The sequence below is a fragment of the Mustelus asterias genome, chromosome 2, assembly GCF_964213995.1.
Source record: "Mustelus asterias chromosome 2, sMusAst1.hap1.1, whole genome shotgun sequence".
NCBI classification, from domain to species: domain Eukaryota; kingdom Metazoa; phylum Chordata; class Chondrichthyes; order Carcharhiniformes; family Triakidae; genus Mustelus; species Mustelus asterias.
In genome coordinates, this window is record NC_135802.1 from 97,794,885 (window position 1) to 97,815,716 (window position 20,832).

The window sequence follows — 20,832 nt, forward strand, 5'->3', positions numbered from 1 at the left end:
CTGATGCTCAGTTTGGGTAATGCCAGGGACACATAGCTCCAGTTCACATTACATCCTTAGTGCGATCATGGATAATAGAGTTGAATTCATGAGGTAGGGTGAGGTGAGCAAGACTTCTAATGACATCAAGCATTTGGCCAACTGTGTCATCATTGCAGGAGTTCCTCATAGTGTCTTAGGCCCAACCATCTTCTGCTGCTTCATGACCTTCCATCCATTATAAATTAAGAAATAGGGATGTTCACCGATGTTTACACAATGTTCAGCACCATTTGTGACTTCTTGGATATTGAAGCAGTCTGTGTCCATATGTCGCACAACATGGACAACATTCAGATTTGGGCTAATAAGAGGAAGTAAAATTTGCATTACACATGTGCCAAGCGATGACCATCTCCCACAGGAGAAAATCTAACCTTCTTTCTTTAGCATTCAACAGTATCACCAGCACTGAGGGCGGAATTCTCCCAAAAAAATTCAAAGTGTCAAATTTGTGTGAAAACTGGAGTAATTCACGCTGTTTTTTTCAGTGGGAGTTCAGACTAGAATCTCCCACACTCTATGCACTGCAGATGCCGCCAGCGTGAATATCATTAAAATTCAGGGGCAGGGCCTATTCCCGCTGGAGAGGCTGAAATCAGCGCACTGAGCAGGCGACAGCTCATGCACCAACCTGTCAATGCCAAGATTAGCACATGCACAGTAGCTCTGCACTGGCAGCCTCCCTCTTTGCTGGCCAGCTCGATTGCTGGCCAGCCCCGTGACCCCCGCAATGCTGGCCCTCCCTCCCCCCCCATGACCCAATCACTGGCCCCCCACCATTCCCAGGCCCAGCCCCGACCCCCCCCCCCCTCGGCCCCCCCAATCTTTCGAGCACCCCCCGTCCCCAATATTCCCCTCCCCCTGCACAGTTGTGAACCCCAGCAGGCTGACCCCCACCCCTAGCTGAAACCCCCCCCAGCCCACCCCGATTGGTGGCCTCCCACCTTCCCCAACTGATCCCTTGGCAGAGTAGCAGTGGGACCCCCGACTCCCACCGAGGCCCCCATCAGGCCTCGTCCCGAGTCCCCACCTCAACAGGTCCCTCCCCTTGGCATTGCCCGATGCCCAATGGACAGTGCCAAGACACCCCCTGGGCATTGGCACTTTGTCCCTTGGGTGGTGCCAGGGGCACAGTCTGGCACTGCCAGGGTGCCCATGCCCAGGGGGTAACTAATCCTCTGGGGAGCCCCCCATTCACTCCACAGGGTCAAGCCACTAGTTCCCCGAAAGTGGGGAGCTAGTGTAATCTCCACTGGAGTGAATCACTCTGGTGGGGTGGGAGATGCTAAGGGGCCTGGAGAATTCAGTCCCGGGCCCGCTTATAGCATTTAAATAGTATGCTAAATGCCATTTAAATGCTGACCCCGCTTCCCAGCTGATTTCTGGCGTGGCACAAATACTGCCACAACTCTGGGCCTAGGAGACGCAAGCGTGGTGCCAACGCTCGCAGTAACCCCACAAATCAGCCCTAAAAAACTAGCACAGCGGGATGGGAGAATTGCGGCTCCAGTGTTTGAGCAGCCAAAGTACTTTTAAGACCCCTTTTATTTTCTTAGTTTCCTAATCCTCATGCATCAGAGATATTAACATGTGCCACATTGTTAAAAATGACTAGCCTCAGGTTCCTCGACTCACCTAAGAATGTGATGTTATTGGGAAGAATCTTACCAAAAAAATGGCGTCAGGATCTAACTGAAAACAGGCATGGTTCTCTTCAGAGAAAGAGGCAGGTTTTCTCTCCAGATCTTATGGTACTTTGTCAAAAGACAGGTGGGCATATTTCTATGTCCCGTGGTCGCGTTCTATCCACACGTTCACAGAGTGTAACCCTTCCTATTTACAAAGGCATGTGGCTGACCCACTGGAATCTTGGTGGCCACTAGGGTGCAGTCTATGCCACCCTATATGTGGAGGAAAGCCGCAAAGCCTCTGGTTCATTCAGCCTGGTTAGCTTGGTCCATCCGGTAATGAATCTGGACAGACACTTAGTGATGAGCTCGATGAAGTTATGGGCAGCTGGTTGGGAAGCTCCACATAGATCCCCCACAGGCCACTGGAATGATCTGGATGCATAAAGATTGAGGGCTACTGTGACCTTCAGAGCCGCAGGCATTGAGTGCTCACCAACACAGTTGGAGGTGATCTCCGGCTTGACCATGAACTATAATGATGTCACGATTTCTCCAGCAAGGTGGACAAGAAAAGTGAAAAAGTGGGATGGCCACCTGCCATGTTGCCTGTGGGCCAACTTAAAACTCACGTGGACAATGTAAAATTTCAGTCAATTGCCCTTTTATCTCCCATAATTGGTTGATTAATTGACGGCAGACATGCTGCATGTGCCTGTTGACTGAAGTATTGTGTGAATGCGTTGACATTGAGAGGTCGCAGTGGGAACAGTGGCAATCATGGGGCTGGGAGAGGGACCATGAATAGTGACAATTGGAGAGAGTATTGTGAAATTTGGCAGCTTGAGTTAATGCAGATTTAAAAGGTGTATTCTGCTTCTCTTTGCTCCATATTGAGGCAAATAAATGTGTATGGCATAATCTGAGGCTGCAGGCACTCCCACTGTCCAGTTTGCCACAGTGGAGTCAGCAGTGACATGGTTTCAGGGTAAATCAATCCTGCAGAAGGGCCTCAAACAGGTATCAGGCTCTTTATTTGCCAATGCAAGGGACTGAAAGCATGCTTCAGGCACAGCTAAAGGACATCTAATTTTTTTCCCTTTCCCAAAACAGAGACCTTTGCTGACGTAAAACATTATCGTATAATGACAGATACGATCTATGATGCAAATATTATATAGCTCTTGTTTCAATAGCTCTTTTACCTGAGTCCTGATTGATTTCAAATAAAAAAGATCACTGCATCTCAATATCACATTGCATCAGTGAAGCAACATTAGAGGGTTTAACTTACTATAAACATGCATTTTATTTCTTTAGTCATTGAAATGATGCAGATGTCGCTAGCAAGATTGGCATTTATTGTCATTCCTTAGTGTGTGATAGTGATCCCATACACCGACTGCACTTTTCCTACTAGGATCTAGAATCTAGGTGCTTGAGGTCATGGGTTCTGGAAGTGCTTTTTTGCCTTGGTGGGCTACAGATTGAGTCTTGTAGATGGTACACACTGCAGTCATGTTGCACCGGTGGAGTGAATGTTTGAAATGTTGATGGAGAATATTAAGTTCCTTATTGGAGCTGCACTCATCCAGATAAGTGCAGCATATACCTTGTAAATGGTGAAATGGTTTCACGAGGTGAATCACTCAATACACCTAGCCTCTGGTGGGCTCTTGTAACAACAGTATTTATGTGGCAGTTCTTGTTAAGTCTCTGGTGAATAGTAAGCCCCAGGATGTTGATGATGAGTGATTCATTGATGGTAATGATGTCAAGGGCAAGTGGTTACTCTCTCTCTTGTTGGAGGTGGCCATTGTGTAACACTTGTGTGACACTAACGTGACTTGCCACTCAACAGCCCAATTCTGGCTGTTGTCCAGGTCTTTCTGCACGGACTGTTTCATTATATGAAGAATTACAAATGTAACTGAACACTATGCAATCAGCAGCAAACATCCTCACTTCTGACTTTACAATCATGAGAAGGTCATTGAAGAAGCAACTGCAGACGGTGGGCCAAGGAACTACTTTGAGGAACTGCAGCAATGATGTCCTGGGGCTCAGATGATTTGCTGCCAACAATCACAACCATCTTCTTTTGTGCTGTGCATGATTCCAGTTGTGAATTTCCTCCAGACTCCCATTGACTTCAATTTTACCCAGCTCCTTGATGCCACAATCGGTTAAATGCTACCCTTGCCTCATCTCGGGAATTCATTTTTTTAAAATCCAAGTTTGAATCAAGGGTGTAATGAGGTCTGGAGTTGAGTGACCCTAGTGGAAAACAAACTGAGAATCTATACGTTTGTTATCCAGTCTGATGGCAGCAGGCAAGAAGCTGTTCTTGAGTCATTTGGTACGTGTCCTCAGACTTTTGTACCTCTTCCCCGACGGAAGAAGGTGGAAGAGAGTATGTCCAGAGTGCATGATACTGGACAGCATCTTTGATTACCACTTCCATCTCTTTGCAGTAGATTGGGAACAGGCTGATGTGACTATAATTGGCCAGATTGAATTTTTCCAGCTTTTTTTGTGGAAAGGACATACTTGGGCAATTTTCACATTGATGAGCAGATGCCAATGTTGTAGCTGTATTGGGACAGCTTGGATAGGGGCGAGAGGCCAATTTTGGAGCACAAGGCTTCAGCTCTGCAGCCAGAATGTTGTCAGGGCTGAGAGTTTTTGCTGCATCCATTGTGTTCAGTCATTTCCTGGTACCACATAGAGTGAAATGAATTGGCTGCAGACTAACACCTGTGATGCTGGAGACCCCAGGGAGATGTCATGATGGATCATTCACTTGGATGATCTCCAGTTTTCTCACCCATTTGGCACTTAGTTTCTTTTTGGGAATATCTCCCCCAAGGACTTTGTACCTACAAGGAATGTGCAGGGGTCACTCCTGCCAATACTGTCATGACAGATGCATCTGCAACAGGTAAATTGGTGATGATGAAGTCAAGAGGTCAATACCCTTGTGTTGTTCCTTAAATCGAGGGACAGCCGGTGGATGACTGAAGCATGACTTTGCCACTTTGGGTTCTATTCCTCTAGATCTGAAAGCCAGCATTCCTTTCTTTTTGATTACTTTCTGTCCCTGTAATGATATTTTAATAATCCTCGTATCTGGAATTTGAACCTCTACACTTTTGAGTGTTTCATCTTTTATAGAGTACCTAGATACATTCTTTTTATGCCCAATGTGGATAACCTCGCATTTGCCTATAATGAAGTTCATTTGCCAAAGTTTTGTCCATTGACTTAACTCATCAGTATCTCTATGCAATTCTATGCTTCCAGCTACACTACTTACAAGATCTTGTCACCAGCGAATTCGGATATGTGGCTTTCCATTCCATTGAATAAATGTTTTTAATCAGTGGTTCTTAAGTCTTAAGAAATAAGAACTTATATTTATGTGATATTTTTATGAATTCAGAATCTCCTAACCAATGAAGTACTTTTGAAATGAAGTCACTATTATATTGTGGAAACACTGTAAAAAAGGTCCTAGGAACAGCAGTGAGATAAATGAGCTGATATTCAGTTTTAGTGGTGTTGACTGGAGGTTAAATGGTGGTGAGGACAGCAGCAGATTCACTATGCTTCTTTAAATAGTGACCTTGGATAGTTTAATTAACTTGAGAAGGCAGGAAAGACCTCAATTTAATGTTTCATCTTAAAGATAGCTCCTACTAAAATACAACACTGTGTCAAAGCTGCTCTGATGTGCCAGCCTAAATCATATACTCATGTACTGATGTGGGTCTCTGAACTCCCAACCTTTTTTTATACCTCTGAGGAAGAGTTGCTGGCCCCGAGTAAAGACGAGTGTGACAACAAACAGTGAGATGGCACCTAAAACAAATTCAACAATAAAATACTAACAAATTCTCAGCCATTCATATCTTCACCTACAGTTCCATATCAATCATTTCAAGCAACTGCATATAATCTGTGGCAAGAGACATGAGAAAGAAAACTGCACATATTTTATGGCTAATTTACAATCAGACTGGCCAGAATCATTTGTAAAACAAACATGATTCAGTGCTGAGTTTGTGATGGCGGAACACTTTTGACTTCAAGCTCTGACCACTGGAATAACTTTGGAGTAACAAAGTCACCAAGGTTCATCCAAACCTGAAACAGCCACTGTCAAAGCGTTTTACTTTCCTGTGCTCTGCATTGCATTGCACCATATCGTCTTATGAAGATTTATCTTCTGAAAATGTCAGAATGATGAATACAAAATTCCAATGGATGCCCAAGTGTGTCACCTTCTAATATGTCACCCAGTTAGAAGAGACAACAACCTGTTCTGGTCCAGCCATGCAGACGCTATAGTTAAGAAAGCCCACCAACATCTCTACTTTCTCAGGAGAGTAAGGAAACTTGGCATGTCTGCTACAACTCTCACCAACTTTTACAGATGCACCACAAAAGCATTCTTTCTGGTTGTATCACAGCTTGGTATGGCTCCTGCTCTGTCCAAGACCACAAGAAACTACAAAGTGTCGTGAATGAAGCCCAATCCATCACGCAAACCAGCCTCCCATCCACTGACACTGTCTACACTTCCCGCTGCCTCGGAAAAGCAGTCAGCATAATCAAGGACCTCACGCACCCCGGACATTCTCTCTTCCACTTTCTTCTGCTGGGAAAAAAATACAAAAGTCTGAGAACACATACCAACTGACTCAAGAACAGCTTCTTCCCTGCTGCTGTCAGACTTTTGAATGGACCTACCTTGCATTAAGTTGATTTTTCTCTATACCCTAGCTATGACTGTAATACTACATTCCGCATTCTCTCCTTTTCTTACCTATGTACGGTATGCTTTGTCTGCATAATGCACAAGAAACAATACTTTTCACTGCATATTAATACATGTGACAATAATAAATCAAATCAAAATCAGCAATGGGCCGGACTTTACAGCCAGTGCCAGCTGTCCACTGGACTTTACTGCGATTCAAAGGCCACTTCAGCTCAGGATCCTCTACAAGGGGGGGATCTGAGATCTGTGTCCTTAACCAGTCAATTGTAACAATTGTTCCGAAGCATTGCAAAACCTGAATAGGCAGTATGACCAGGATTTTCATCCTTGAGTTGGCTAGGAGGAGTCGGGAAAATTTCTAGCTCAGCACCATTCCTCGGAAGAAAGTGTCTGGCTAGGCAGGATCTTCATTGTTCGGGGTTGGATATAAACTGGAGACAGGCAGTCGACCTGGGAAGAGGTGTGGAGGCAGCCACAGGGTGCTGAGGTGGGCTGTTAAAAGACCTACCTCACTGATTTGGGACTTTGTACCTTTGAAAAAAAAATTCAAGGCCCTCACATTTGACCCCTCACACTTTCTTCCAAATACTGTCCATGTCCCATCCATGCCACCTCATGCCCCCATCAAGCCCTATGTCTCCCCATGCCCCCCATTCCAAGCTGTGACCTTCCATCCACTCCTATGTCCCCACATTCCCCTCTGCAGGCTGTACCCTTCCAACCACCCTCCTCAGGCCCCTCATGCCCTATGCCAGGCTCTGCCCTTCCACCCAGCCCATGTCCCTTAATGTCTCCATACCAAACTCTGCCCTTCCACCTATACCTTACATCCCTGCATTACCCCATGTCAGATTCTGCCCTTCCATCCACACCTTAAGCCACTCATACCCTCTATGCCTGGCATTACTCTTCCACTTCCTTCTCAGACCCCTCATGTCCCCTGTGCAGACTCTGGCACTTCCATGCCCATTGATCTGTTGTAAATTATCTAATAACATCACAGTGGAAAGTGGATTATTTTTTAAAAAAGAAGTTTTAAAATCATGTAATCCATTGCTGACTTGCTCCTATAAAAGTAAAATATGGATGGTGAGCTGATAGAAGTGTCAATCATCCAGCCCCTTTGAAGTTTCAAAAACCACAAACACTTGAAACCACTTGACTTATGCCCACAAACATCGTGAAATTAACCACAGAGATCAGAGAGCCTGAACTATACCTATAAGTATTGGTTTTTCAGCAGCAGAACTGCTCATGAGTTGATGAATGAAGACACAAGTCCCTCTGCTGCCAAGGAATCTTCAGCCTAACATTCATCAACTGACCACAAAAGGCTGAGGAACATAGAGACTGACCTGCACAAAAAGCAGAAACGTGGGTAGAACTGCAGAGATGGGGTAAGGACCACAGCTCCCTTAACACCTGCCAGTGAGGCGGCACGGTAGCATAGTGGTTAGCACTGCTGCTTCACAGCTCCAGGGACCTGGGTTCGATTCCCGGCTCGGGTTACTGTCTGGGCGGAGTTTGCATATTCTCCCCGTGTCTGCGTGGGTTTCCTCCGGCTGCTCCGGTTTCCTCCCACAGTCCAAAGATGTGCGGGTTAGGTTGATTGGCCAAGCTAAATTGCCCCTTAGTGTCCCGGGATGCGTAGATTAGAGGGATTAGTGGGTAATTATGAGGGTTAGAGGGATTAGCAGGTAAATATGTAGGGATACAGGGATAGGGCCTGGGTGGGATTGTTGTCGGTGCAGACTCGATGGGCCAAATGGTCTCTTTCTGCACTGTAGGGTTTCTATGGTTTCTAAGTGTATGAGAAATATGACTGTGTTCTTACAAAAATAAAAATATTATAATTCCTTGTTTTCTTGACTATTAAGTAGGCACATCTCACTTGAGTGTTGACAATTCAATCTGCTATACAGAATATCTAGCACATGACTGCAGGTGTCACTTACATCATGACCTACATCATGCATTATCATAACTATTGTATTAAGCCATTATACTACACCTCCTCCAAGTATATATCAACTTTTGGTTTTGAGGTGAGTTATTTTCATTCAAAGGACACCATGCACAAGTTGTAAAATTCTAAGTAAGTGAGACAAAGATAGGGCAAATTTGTTTTTTAAAATATCGGAGCTTTATAGCTATATTAAAGTAAACAAAAAGAGTTTAATCAGATCTGGGAAAAGGGGGCTCCTAAGAGACTGTATGAAACAATAGAGGGTAGGGGGGTCAAAGGGAAGGAACACATTTAAGAAAACAGTGAAGTCTGTGTGAGGGGGTAACTGCCTGAATCTCCCAGAATACAGTCTGGTAGCTGGTCAGCTGTCTCAAAATACAGTATGGAAGCTGCTAATATCTCCAAGTAGCTAATGTGGTGGCTGGCATAGCTTGAAAAAAAAGAAAGGGGTCCGGAATCTCACTACCATTCATGCCGGCGGGATTTGCTCAGCCTGCCGCAGTGAGTGGACATTTGGCTGGCTGTCAAATTCTCTGGCCTTGCTGCAGCGGTAGCGTGGCAGGAATGGCCGATAAGAAGGCAGTGATAGTGTCAACAAGGCCAGACCTAGACAACCAGTTTGCTGTCACCCTCAGTGAATATCCTAAGAGCAAGAGGAGATTGTGTAGTAAAGCTGGCAGGATTCTACAGATTTAAAAATCTATAAGGACTGTTGCCAAGCAGGTAAGGTCCTGTTTTTGTTTCAGATTTCCAGCATCCACAGTATTTTGCTTTTATTTTAGTGTAAATAAACCAATTTGAAGTAACTACCTGAGTCAGACTACACTCTCTCTGGATACAATAGGCCACTCAACCAATTTATGAAACTGTTCTGAAGGGACTTGATATGTTTGACACTGAGAGGTTGCTTTCCCTGGCTGGGGAATCTCGAAAACAGTAGCTCAGCTCAGCATAAAGCGGTCACTGATTTCGGACTGAGATGAGGAGAACTGAGAACTTTTTTCACTCAGAGTGTAGTGAATCTTTGGAATTCTCTAGCCCAGTGAGTTTTGAACGCTGTGTCATTGAGTATATTTAAGGTTGAGATGGACAGATGCATGGTCTCTCGGGGAATCAAGGGATATGGGAACTGGATGGGAAAGCGAAAGTAAGGCTGTTGATCAGCCTTGATCATATTGAATGGCAGAGCAGGCTAAACAGGCCCTATGTTGTACTCCTGCTCCTATTTCCTGTGTTCATTTAATACTCTGCAGGTGCTTATTATTTGTACTTCTATTTTTCTTAACCAGCTGTGCCATCCACTATAGCTCCCATCTTGCTTCTTCTTTGCAATTTTTTTTGTGCAATTTTAGTTTCATCAACTAAATCAAGTTAAGATGCAGCTACTGCACTTGCTCTTCATTTCATCAATTGCTGATTATTGTGCCATCTTGGCTCAGCTGGTATCTGAGTAAGAAGGAATACTGAGACTCGGGCATTAAGGCTAACATGCTGCCAGTGCTGTAAACAGGAAATTTTACATTGCCAGAGGCACTTATCTTTGGCTAAGGTGTAAAACTGTGGCCTTTTCTACCAGATTGAATGGGTGACAAGGTTCCCCCAATAATATCTGAAGAACAGCAGGGTGCAGATCTGGCTGACATTTTTCTATCAAACAGTGTCACCAGAAACTGACGAGCTTAACATTCATCCCATTGCAAGTTCTGAGAATCTAGGCGCCACTTTTGTTGGTCACTGCAATTAAAAGCAATTAATTGTAAGCAATGAACTTTGAAGTTTTTCTGGTATATGTGATGACATGGCACGGTGGCACAGTGGTTACCACTGCTGCCTCACACCGCCAGGGACCTGGGTTTGATTCCCGGCTTGGGTCACTGTCTGTGTGGAGTTTGCACGTTCTGCCCGTGTCTGTGTGGGTTTCCTCCGGGTGCTCCGGTTTCCTCCCACAGTCTGAAAAGTGTGCTGTTTAGGTGCATGTACCCGAACAGGTGCCGGAGTGTAACAACTAGGGGAATTTCACAGTAACTTCATTGCAGTGTTAACGTATGCCTACTTGTGACTAATAAATAAATTTTAACTAAATTTATGTGCTATGTAAGTGTAATTCTTTTTCTATTTATTTAGCTGTTCCACAATGAACATGGGTAGCTAATCCAAAGTTAAATAATCAGGTGGCTTTAATCGATATATCTGGAATGGCCCTGAATTAAACCTCATGTTTATGTGTTTTGACAGCACAGCTACAAAGGACGGATTTGCTGTAATAGTGTTTTCCTTCTCAAAGTACATTACAAAACGCTGGGTAAAAATATATCATAGACACTTGCATACATATCCAGACCCGATTCGTAACTTTTACCACAAACTCTGAGATGTATGTTTGATTTAGATTTGGTAGCCATTGGACTATTTTCGAAGCTTTTATGCATAAACATCCAATAATAGAAGCAATAAACTGATAAACAGTTGGGAAAGTGTGATTAAGAAGTTTGCTGCTGAAAAGCTGGCCTTTAAACTGATGTTTAATGGAAAGAAAACAGCTTAATTGGTAACATCTTACTGAATTAGATGGAAGCAATTTTTATGAAAATGGAAACAATTCCGACTCATGGTTCTGGAATGTTGGATCCCATATTCCGGTTTTGATCTCTTATAAGTGGGACACAAGGTGAGAGCTCACATGCACAAGTCTTAATGCCAACAGAATTAGTTTCCAAATGTTCCTATTTCAGGATTCTTTCCACATTTTCTTTACAGATATAAATTAAACTAATCCTTTGGATTATACTGCATTACAAGTCTGAGACTGGTGGCTATAAGCACAAAGTGCAACAGGCAATATCCAAGATATATTGCTGGCTGTACCTAGTGGGCAAAAGCACAGTATCCACAAAATGAGTTCTGTGAATTCATGTGTGTGCACATGTGAAGAGCACTCCCCAACTAGCAGTTACTCATTAATGTTGGGAGTGTGCAGCAGAGAGTGGCAATTTGTCCCGTGTTAAATGTTCAAAGTGCCCAGGAGACTGTTTTAATCCAATTTTCAGAGGAGTAATGGAGTTATATTCCTCATTGTCCTCTCTTGGGTGGATTATGCTAGAGGTAAGAATGGCGCTTGACTGGAGTGATGCTGTCACTTTCTGTAAATTTGCACCTCCACCATTACATAGTGAGCAGTGGATTAAGAAATGGCAGAGAAGAATGAAGGGCAAGGGCCCCAAAATGTAGGTAAGAATTTGCAGATTAGTTATAAGGCAGTTTAGTTCCCAATACCCTATTTGATAGCTCTCACAACTGAATCTACATGATAGCCACAGGGCACCTTTTGGAAATAACAGAGCAATGTTCCTGGGTTACTGCCGACCCAGCCCCGATAAGACAGGCCACCATGATCTGGTGAGAAGTCATGACAGTGTTATGGTTCAGGTCAGAAACTCGAAAGTGTTTTATGGAACCTGCCTGGATCATGGGTTTTGCACCTTGAATTTGGCTGGGATAAGCATGATGTGTTTCACCTCATGTATGTTTCAAATGACCCACTAGGGAGCTTTTATGAAACAAAATTTATTTAAGAATATAGTTAACATGCATAGAAAGAAAATTAGCAATAACTTTTATCCAAAGATGTGCAGGTTAGGTTGATTGGCCATGCTAAAATTGCCCCTTAGTGTCCTGAAATGCGTAGGTTAGAGGGATGAGCGGGTTAAATATGTAGGGATATGGGGGTAGAGCCTGGGTGGGATTGTGGTCGGTGCAGACTCGATGGGCCGAATGGCCTCTTTCTGTACTGTAGGGTTTCTATGATTCTATGATTATCATTACAAACAAAAACAAAACAATCACGATTATGTATAACCCTCAACAAATATATCTAAAATGTTCCAATCAAACAAAAATCTTCCATAGACAAAATCCTTTGAACAGGTTCAACACAGCAAAGACTAAAGCTCATGTGATACTGGAACAAAGTCCTTTGGTTGGAGAATCGAAAACACGCAGTCTTGTACGTTCTAGTAGTCCTTTTGATGCACCCAAAACAGTTTGAAGTCAAAACAGTTTCCCAGAACACCAGGGAGAGACTCTGGTCAAGCCACCAAAGCAGGTTCTTTACTCCAGGAAGGAAATAAGCCTTGCTTTCAGCTAACCAGCAGAATTTCCAAAACTATGGCGAGAGTGAGAGAGACACTTCTTTCCAACTTGCTGTCCCTTCTCAAACTAAATTAGACATCAGCTCAAAACTGAAAATGAAACAGCTCCTGTCACCTGACCTGCCAACCAGTTTTCCTCCGAATAATGCAGTCATAAAAGATCCCAAAGTAAAAATAAACAAGACCCATTTAAGTAGCAATAAAAGGACTCCTAGAGACAACCCAGTGCCACAATGAAAAAGACTGAAGTTGTGAGAGCTGCAGAAATCATGATTTTAAAAATAAACTTTCTTAAAAGTACACTAATGTCATACCTGAAACTTGTTTCTCTCTCCACAGATGCTGTCAGACTTCCTGAGTATTTCCAGTGTTTGCTGGTTGTATTACACCTTGGTTTTTATCAGGTTAATGTGCCATAGCATGAATAAATGATTGGTGTAATGTATCTGATGCTTCCATTCAAGCAACGCTGGATCTCCAATATCCTGGCACGTAATTTTTCATTGCATTAGAATGGAATCATGACAGCCATAGAGTCATAGAGGTTTACAGCATAGAAACAGGCCCTTCGGCCCAACTTGTCCATGTAGCCCCTTTTTTTAACCCCTAAGCTAGTCCCAATTGCCCGCATATCCCTCTATACCCATCTTACCCATGTAACTGTCTTAAACACTTTTTAAAAGGCAAAATTGTACCCGCCTCTATTACTACCTCTGGCAGCTTGTTCCAGACACTCACTTCCCTCTGTGTGAAAAAAGTGCCCTTCTGGACTCTTTTGTATCTCTCCCCTCTCACTTTAAACCTATGCCCTCTAGTTTTAGACTCCCCTACCTTTGGGAAAATATATTGATTATCTAGCTGATCAATGCCCTTCATTATTTTATAGACCTCTATAAGTTCACCCCTAAGCCTCCTACGCTCCAGAGAAAAAAGTCCCAGTTGATCCAGCCTCTCCTTATAACTCAAACCATCAAGTCCCAGTAGCATCTTAGTAAATCTTTTCTGCACTCTTTCTAGTTTAATAATATCCTTTCAATAATATGGTGACCAGAACTGAACACAGTATTCCAAGTGTGGCCTTACCAATGTCTTGTACAACTTTAACACGACGTCCCAACTCCTGTATTCAATGTTCTGACCAATGAAACCAAGCATGCTGAACACCTTCTTCACCACCCTGTGCACCTGTGACTCCACTTTCAAGGAGCTATGAACTTATACCCCAAGCTCTCTTTGTTCTATAACTCTCCCCAATGCCCTACCATTAACTGAATAAGTCCTGCCCTGGTTCGATTGACCAAAATGCATCACCTCGCATTTATCTAAATTAAACTCCATCTGCCATTCGTCAGCCCACTGGCCCAATTGATCAAGATCCCGTTGCAATCCTAGATAACCGTCTTCACTGTCCACTATGCCACCAATCTTGGTGTCATCTGCAAACTTTCCAACGATGCCTACTAAATTCTCATTCAAATCATTAATATAAATGACAAATAACAGTGGACCCAGCACCGATCCCTGAGGCACACCACTGGTCACAGGCCTCCAGTTTGAAAAACAACCCCTACAACCATCCTCTGTCTTCTGTCATCAAGCCAATTTTGTATCCATTTGGCTGCCTCACCCTCGATCCTGTGAGATTTAACCTTATACAGCAACCTACCATGCGGGTTATCAGAGGGATGGGCATTTATACTCATGTTGTATCAGTTACACGTCGGCTGTACATGAATGAACTGAGACCATAAAGGCAAGCGAGCCCGGATGACTGAGCGCTGAGCTCGCTAAACACATTTAAATCAACATTAAAATAAATTTCAATAAATTAACCAGCCTCTTGCCCATTTCCGGTGAGAGGCTGACCACACCAGAAATCCAGCTGCCGTAAAATCTCCCCGGTCGTGAAAACTGGCACCATTCGCGCTAGCCACTTTACACCTGATTTTACAGCATTTTCCTGCCGCAAAACAGGTGTAAATCAACAGTAAAATCTTGCCCAAAATCTCTCTCCTGCTGTGAGCTGGTTTCTATGCACGGATTGTTGAAAATCAGGCCTTGGCAAGCGAGGCAAAGAGTGCCTTTTGACACGAGTAATGAGATTTAGCAAATCTCTCTTGCTAATGGTTGGATTGAGCCAATAGCTTAAAGTTTCCAACTCCTGATTAGTTTGATAGCTGCTGCGGAGTTATCCCCTGTCCTGGAACTCATCCGACAATCTGGCAATAGGATGCAGAATATTTCTGAGATAGGCGCCTCAGGAATTCCTTTGCAGCACGAGGGAAAGCATCGATTCTGAACCTGGACAGGCCGCTGTGATTTTGGAAATAACTGGCTCTTTTTTTTACAGCACGGCAACTTTTTAAACTGAGAACTGAAATACTTGCTCAACCCTGCGAGGTCCTTTGACTCTGCACTCTGTGGGCACAATGAAGTTCCATAAGATCTTGTAAAGTCCTCAGCAGCACAGTGGAGTTTTTTTTTCCGTCTTTCTGCCTTCAATTCTGCAATGAAGCTTCTTGCAGGTGATCTCAATGCTGTATGTTGTAGGTCTGACAAAGAGGATCTGAGCCTTGTGTGGTTGAACATTAGGGCGGAATTTTCCCATCAAATAGCAAAGAGTCAGGTTCTGACTGAAAAACGGCATGTTTCTCCCTAGAGGAACAGGCAGGTTTTCCATCCAGATATTCCCATACTTTGCCACTTGAAAGCAGTCTTTTCTGCCATCATGGTGAGGGGAGGGGCCTAAAGATGCCGGCAAGTCAGGCACCACAAAGATTGGAGCACCTTTATTAAAGGGCGCCCCAATCTCAAATCCACATTAAAGAAACTCCCCCTCCCCCCACCCCCACCCCCAATCAGCAGCATCAGGTCTTTGGGGCTGCCCCCCAACCCTCCCCTAATCTCCAGTATCGGTGCACCCCTCCCCCATGTGAAGCAAACCCTCGATATAGGGTTGTCGATAGGCTCTGCCCCTTGGCAGTGCCAACCTCGCAGTGCCAAAAGATTGGCAGTGTCAGGGCACTTCCCTGTGTCGCTGACCACCCAGGGGCTAGCATCCGAGGCTCCGGCATTGTCATCGTATCTGGCCTCTGTTTTTGGAGACCTGTAGTGATTCCCATCAGCTTTACATTTCGCCAGCGGATGGGGACATGTGGCGTTCCCAGAAGACATTGAATGGAATGCCTATGATCACTTAGTCCTGATTTAATTAAGGTTAGCAATAATGCCAGGTGGAAGGTTGAATCCCATTTGAAAGTGTCTAAAATAGTCAGCCACGACTCTTTGGCAGCATTTTCACCCCGTGTCAGAAAGTTGTGCAGTCAAATTTCACTTCAGGACTTGGGAGCAAATATCAAAACCATGCTCCATTGTGATAAAGTGTTAAACTGTAAGATGCGCTCTCTTTTGGATGAGATGTTAAACAAAAGGCCCAGTCAACCTGCTCAGGTGGATGTAAAAGATCCCATGCATTAATTCGATGAGGAATTATCTCCAGTGTCTTGGCCAATATCTAAATTCATCCAACATCCCAAAAAAATAGATGACATGATGTTATTTAGCAAACTATACAATGTGAACAGACCTGGAAATCATTATCTTGTTACTTTAGTGTGTAAATTTAGTTGCTGCATTTATTACACTGAACAGCGACCACCCTTTAAAAAATCATTTCACTGAGTGTAAAACACTTTGAGACATCCTGTGGTCCTGACAGGTGTGATATAAATGAAAGTATTTCATTCTTTCTTAAAATAGGGCAAAGGATTTCACAGGAAAAACATAAACTAGTAAATATCAATGAGTACAACCAAATAAAAAACATTAATTTACTTGCCAAACAAGCATGCACCCTTTTAAGGGTGTAAGCACAAAAATAGACTTCCAGGCCAGTTTACAGTTTATAGGATGCTGAATAACTTCATGTAATCCTATTTGGTGCTAATATTGGTTGTGGGGTCAGTGCATGATCTGTATATTTTCAAAAGCCTTAATTAGGGAAGTGCACGGCATGTTTTCTTGCCTTATACACCCAGGCTGTTGTCTGGCTGCATGATTCTGTGCTGAGTATTTAATGAAACTATTATGGTTAAGTCCAACAAAATGGATTGTTTGCCTGATTGATGATAACATTGTGTGTGCTCGACGCCAATGAATTCAACTCCTTATTTTGTATTAAATCGCGAGTGTACAATCCTTCAGCCAGCTATAGGTCGTGCCTTACTAACCTTATTGAGTTTTTTGAGAAAGTGACCAAGGAGGTGGATGGGGGCAAGGCAGTGGACGTGGTATATATGGATTTTAGTAAGGCGTTTGATAAGGTTCACCATGGTAGGCTTCTGCAGAAAATGCAGATGTATGGGATTGGGGGTGATCTAGGAAATTGGATCAGGAATTGGCTAGCGGATAGGAAACAGAGGGTGGTGGTTGATAGTAAATATTCATCATGGAGTGCGGTTACAAGTGGTGTACCTCAGGGATCTGTTTTGGGGCCACTGCTGTTTGTAATATTTATTAATGATCTGGATGAGGGTATAGTTGGGTGGATTAGCAAATTTGCTGATGACACCAAAGTCGGTGGTGTGGTAGACAGTGAGGAAGGGTGTCGTAGTTTGCAGGAAGACTTAGACAGGTTGCAAAGTTGGGCCGAGAGGTGGCGGATGGAGTTTAATGCGGAGAAGTGTGAGGTAATTCACTTTGGTAGGAATAACAGATGTGTTGAGTATAGGGCTAACGGGAGGACTTTGAATAGTGTGGAGGAGCAGAGGGATCTAGGTGTATGTGTGCATAGATCCCTGAAAGTTGGGAATCAAGTAGATAAGGTTGTTAAGAAGGCATATGGTGTCTTGGCGTTTATTGGTAGGGGGATTGAATTTAGGAGTCGTAGCGTTATGTTGCAACTGTACACAACTCTGGTGCGGCCGCACTTGGAGTACTGTGTGCAGTTCTGGTCCCCACATTACAGGAAGGATGTGGAGGCTTTGGAGAGGGTGCAGAGGAGGTTTACCAGGATGTTGCCTGGTATGGAGGGGAGATCCTATGAGGAGAGGCTGAGGGATTTGGGATTGTTTTCGCTGGAAAGACGGCGGCTAAGAGGGGATCTTATTGAAACATATAAGATGATTAGAGGTTTAGATAGGGTGGATAGTGATAGCCTTTTTCCTCTGATGGAGAAATCCAGCACGAGGGGGCATGGCTTTAAATTGAGGGGGGGTAGTTATAGAACCGATGTCAGGGGTAGGTTCTTTACCCAGAGGGTGGTGAGGGATTGGAATGCCCTGCCAGCATCAGTAGTAAATGCGCCTAGTTTGGGGGCGTTTAAGAGATCCGTAGATAGGTTCATGGACGAAAAGAAATTGGTTTAGGTTGGAGGGTCACAGTTTTTTTTTTTAACTGGTCGGTGCAACATCGTGGGCCGAAGGGCCTGTTCTGCGCTGTAATGTTCTATGTTCTATGTTCTATGTTCTATAGTTGCAAAGGCACTTCTTGGCTTGGGGATTGGTGCTACATGCCACTTTGGTCAGAACAAGCATATCTGGACTGTTAATAGATTGCTATCTTTCTCAAGACATTACATAGACAAATAGCTCTTTATTTGTAGCATTACATAAGTGAAAAGAAAAATGGTATTGTTCCCGAAGTCAGTTCTGAGCAGGCTCAAAATAATTCAACTGCTTTGTGTTTGAGTTCTTTTCATGATAAACAAGCCTTATTTGGCTAATACAGTACTCACTTAGCAGAATTTTAAGAGGTAATGTAATATCTGAGTTTGCACAACTACATCAGTCAGAACAAGATTAATATATCATATACAAAAAAGGCCAAAATGTTGTTCTATGGAAAATGTGTTTAATGAAAACCATGTGAGAAGAGCTCATGTGTTCGCTACGTGTAGCAAAATCATATAATTGAAGAAATAAACAGGCTTGTCCCCCTGACAGACAACATCATCTCCCGGCGTCACTGCATAATAAGAACGTCAAAATTTAGAGAGATTTGGTATCCATGCTATTTGTGAGCTGTTTTCATAATCCCACTGAAATTATATTAAATTTTATCACCTTCCTCTGCAATTATTGGGTAAATGTCTAGTTTAATATACAGAGCTGTCAAGATTAGCAACATTCCATGTGCGGTGCCAAGTAAGTAGATTAAGAGCCTGTGCACTGAGGGGTGGAGGGGGTGTTAAGAATCCCAATGAAGCCATATGATTCTCATAAGATCCCTATAAGTGAATGTATGAGGATAAGGAAAGAATGATATTAGGCTTAAGTGTCATATCCCACAGTGAAATAACTTGCCAACATTCACTAGCAAAAAATACATGGTAAGTAAGTCATCCAGGTGAGAACCTGGCCAATTGCAATTTCTTGTGGAGCTGCCCTCCAGCATGAGTTTTGTGTGTTAGAAGAGAAGGGGGGAAAGTTGGAGAGGAATATCCCTAAATCATTCATTTCTTTGTGTATCAGGGAAGCAATGAAGGGTGTAACCAGCCAATTCCAGTTGAATATGTATAAGTGTTATGTGCTGTAGGATGTGTAGAGTTTAGTTTGTTTCACCCAGACTTGTGTTATTCCTGATGCTGACTAATCAGGTGCACATTTCCAGCACTTTAGAATTCTTTCAGATTCAGTTTTCCAGAATTCATGGATAATCTTAATACTTGAAATGAATTTCTGGAGATTCCATGAATATATACATTTGTAAAAGAAAACGTAAAACCTGTGAAACCATATTGATTTGAAGACTAATTTGAGAGCTGACAAGTTCTGATTTCCATTAATCTGACTGGTGGATTGTCAGCATATCACTGCTCTTTAAAATGATTCTTTTAGTCTCAGGATTTTGCACTCTGTTGCAATATTTGTCCGGTCACTTATATTTAACTTTTCATTTTGCAATTAATTGTTCAAATTAAGTTGTCACACATCAGAATAATGCTCTGTCAAATGAAATTACTTTTTCATCCGTATGCAGCTTGCCAGACGAGACGAAGAAGCAATAACTTTTGATTTCCTTGGTGTGGATAAATGTCACGAATGTTAAATATTTCCCAACCCCATACATCAGCGTTTTTAAGCAAGTAACCTGGGATGTCAATGCAGAAAGCGCTCCACAGGAATAGAGGTACTCATTGGGATCAGGGAGTGCTATCACCAGAGTTAGATAGGTAAAATAAAGCAGCAATAACATTATCTTTCAGGCAATGTTCCATCAATAGCTGTATCCAGTGGAGAAAAGCAAAGGCAAGATTATAATCTAACGGTGAAGTTAGTTTTTGAAAATGAAGCTTCTTTTTTGCTCATTTTAAATCTTGCTCACCATAATCCATTTCTTACAATTTAGTTTATTTCCCCTAAGACAATATATTACACAAACCCAATGTTAGATTTTCTGGCTAGGGTATTCTTCGAAAGCAGTGTTGTGCACAATAACCACACATGGATTATTGCAATATATTTTCTACCACAAGTCTATCCGTACCTGTAATTCCCCATGGTGGCAACCTGATTTTAATTACATGACTGTGTGTTTGCCAAATGGATGGATGGCATTTCACCCTAGGAACAACAACATAGAACACATAGATTTATTAAATAGTTCTACTTGACTTTATAAAAACTGGAATTCTTTTTATCCTCAAACAGAAAAGGCAAATTCCTTAAATTAACATAAAATGCTGGCCTGGATTTTCATGCACTGGAAAAATCAGCTGTGTAAATTTTATCATTCAGTGCACCGGTCTCATCGTTGATAACTTATTACACATTTTCCCGTATTTATAACTGAAATGGGCAGCAGCATGTACAGTGATGAATCAGAAGTAGTGTCGGTAATGACTGGTATCTGCAGAGAGAAAGAGATCTGCATTGCCTGTCATGTGCACTTCAGTGTCAGAGATTTGCACCTATTTTTGAGATAGAGGGCTGGCCTTTCAATTGTCCTTGGGGGTGAGTGCGGGTGCAAGAACACGTTGAAAATTGCGTTCCCAGAAGATGTCATTAAACCCTCATGCCTCTGGAACATGACTTAATTTTCAAAGGGAGGTGTAGCAGTGTAACCCTTGAAGGGGGGGATTCCCCCTCGGAGGTGAAGGAGCCAGATTCACGCTTTTGTAGAGCCGTTGTAAATGGCGCTGACGTGACGTTACGCTGGCACCGGCTGAATATCTGCTGAAGGGGGAATCCCTGGAGAGAGTGCTGATAATTACACTCTGATGTATTTAAATGAGTTTTTTGCAGTCCCACGGCATGTTACACGTCA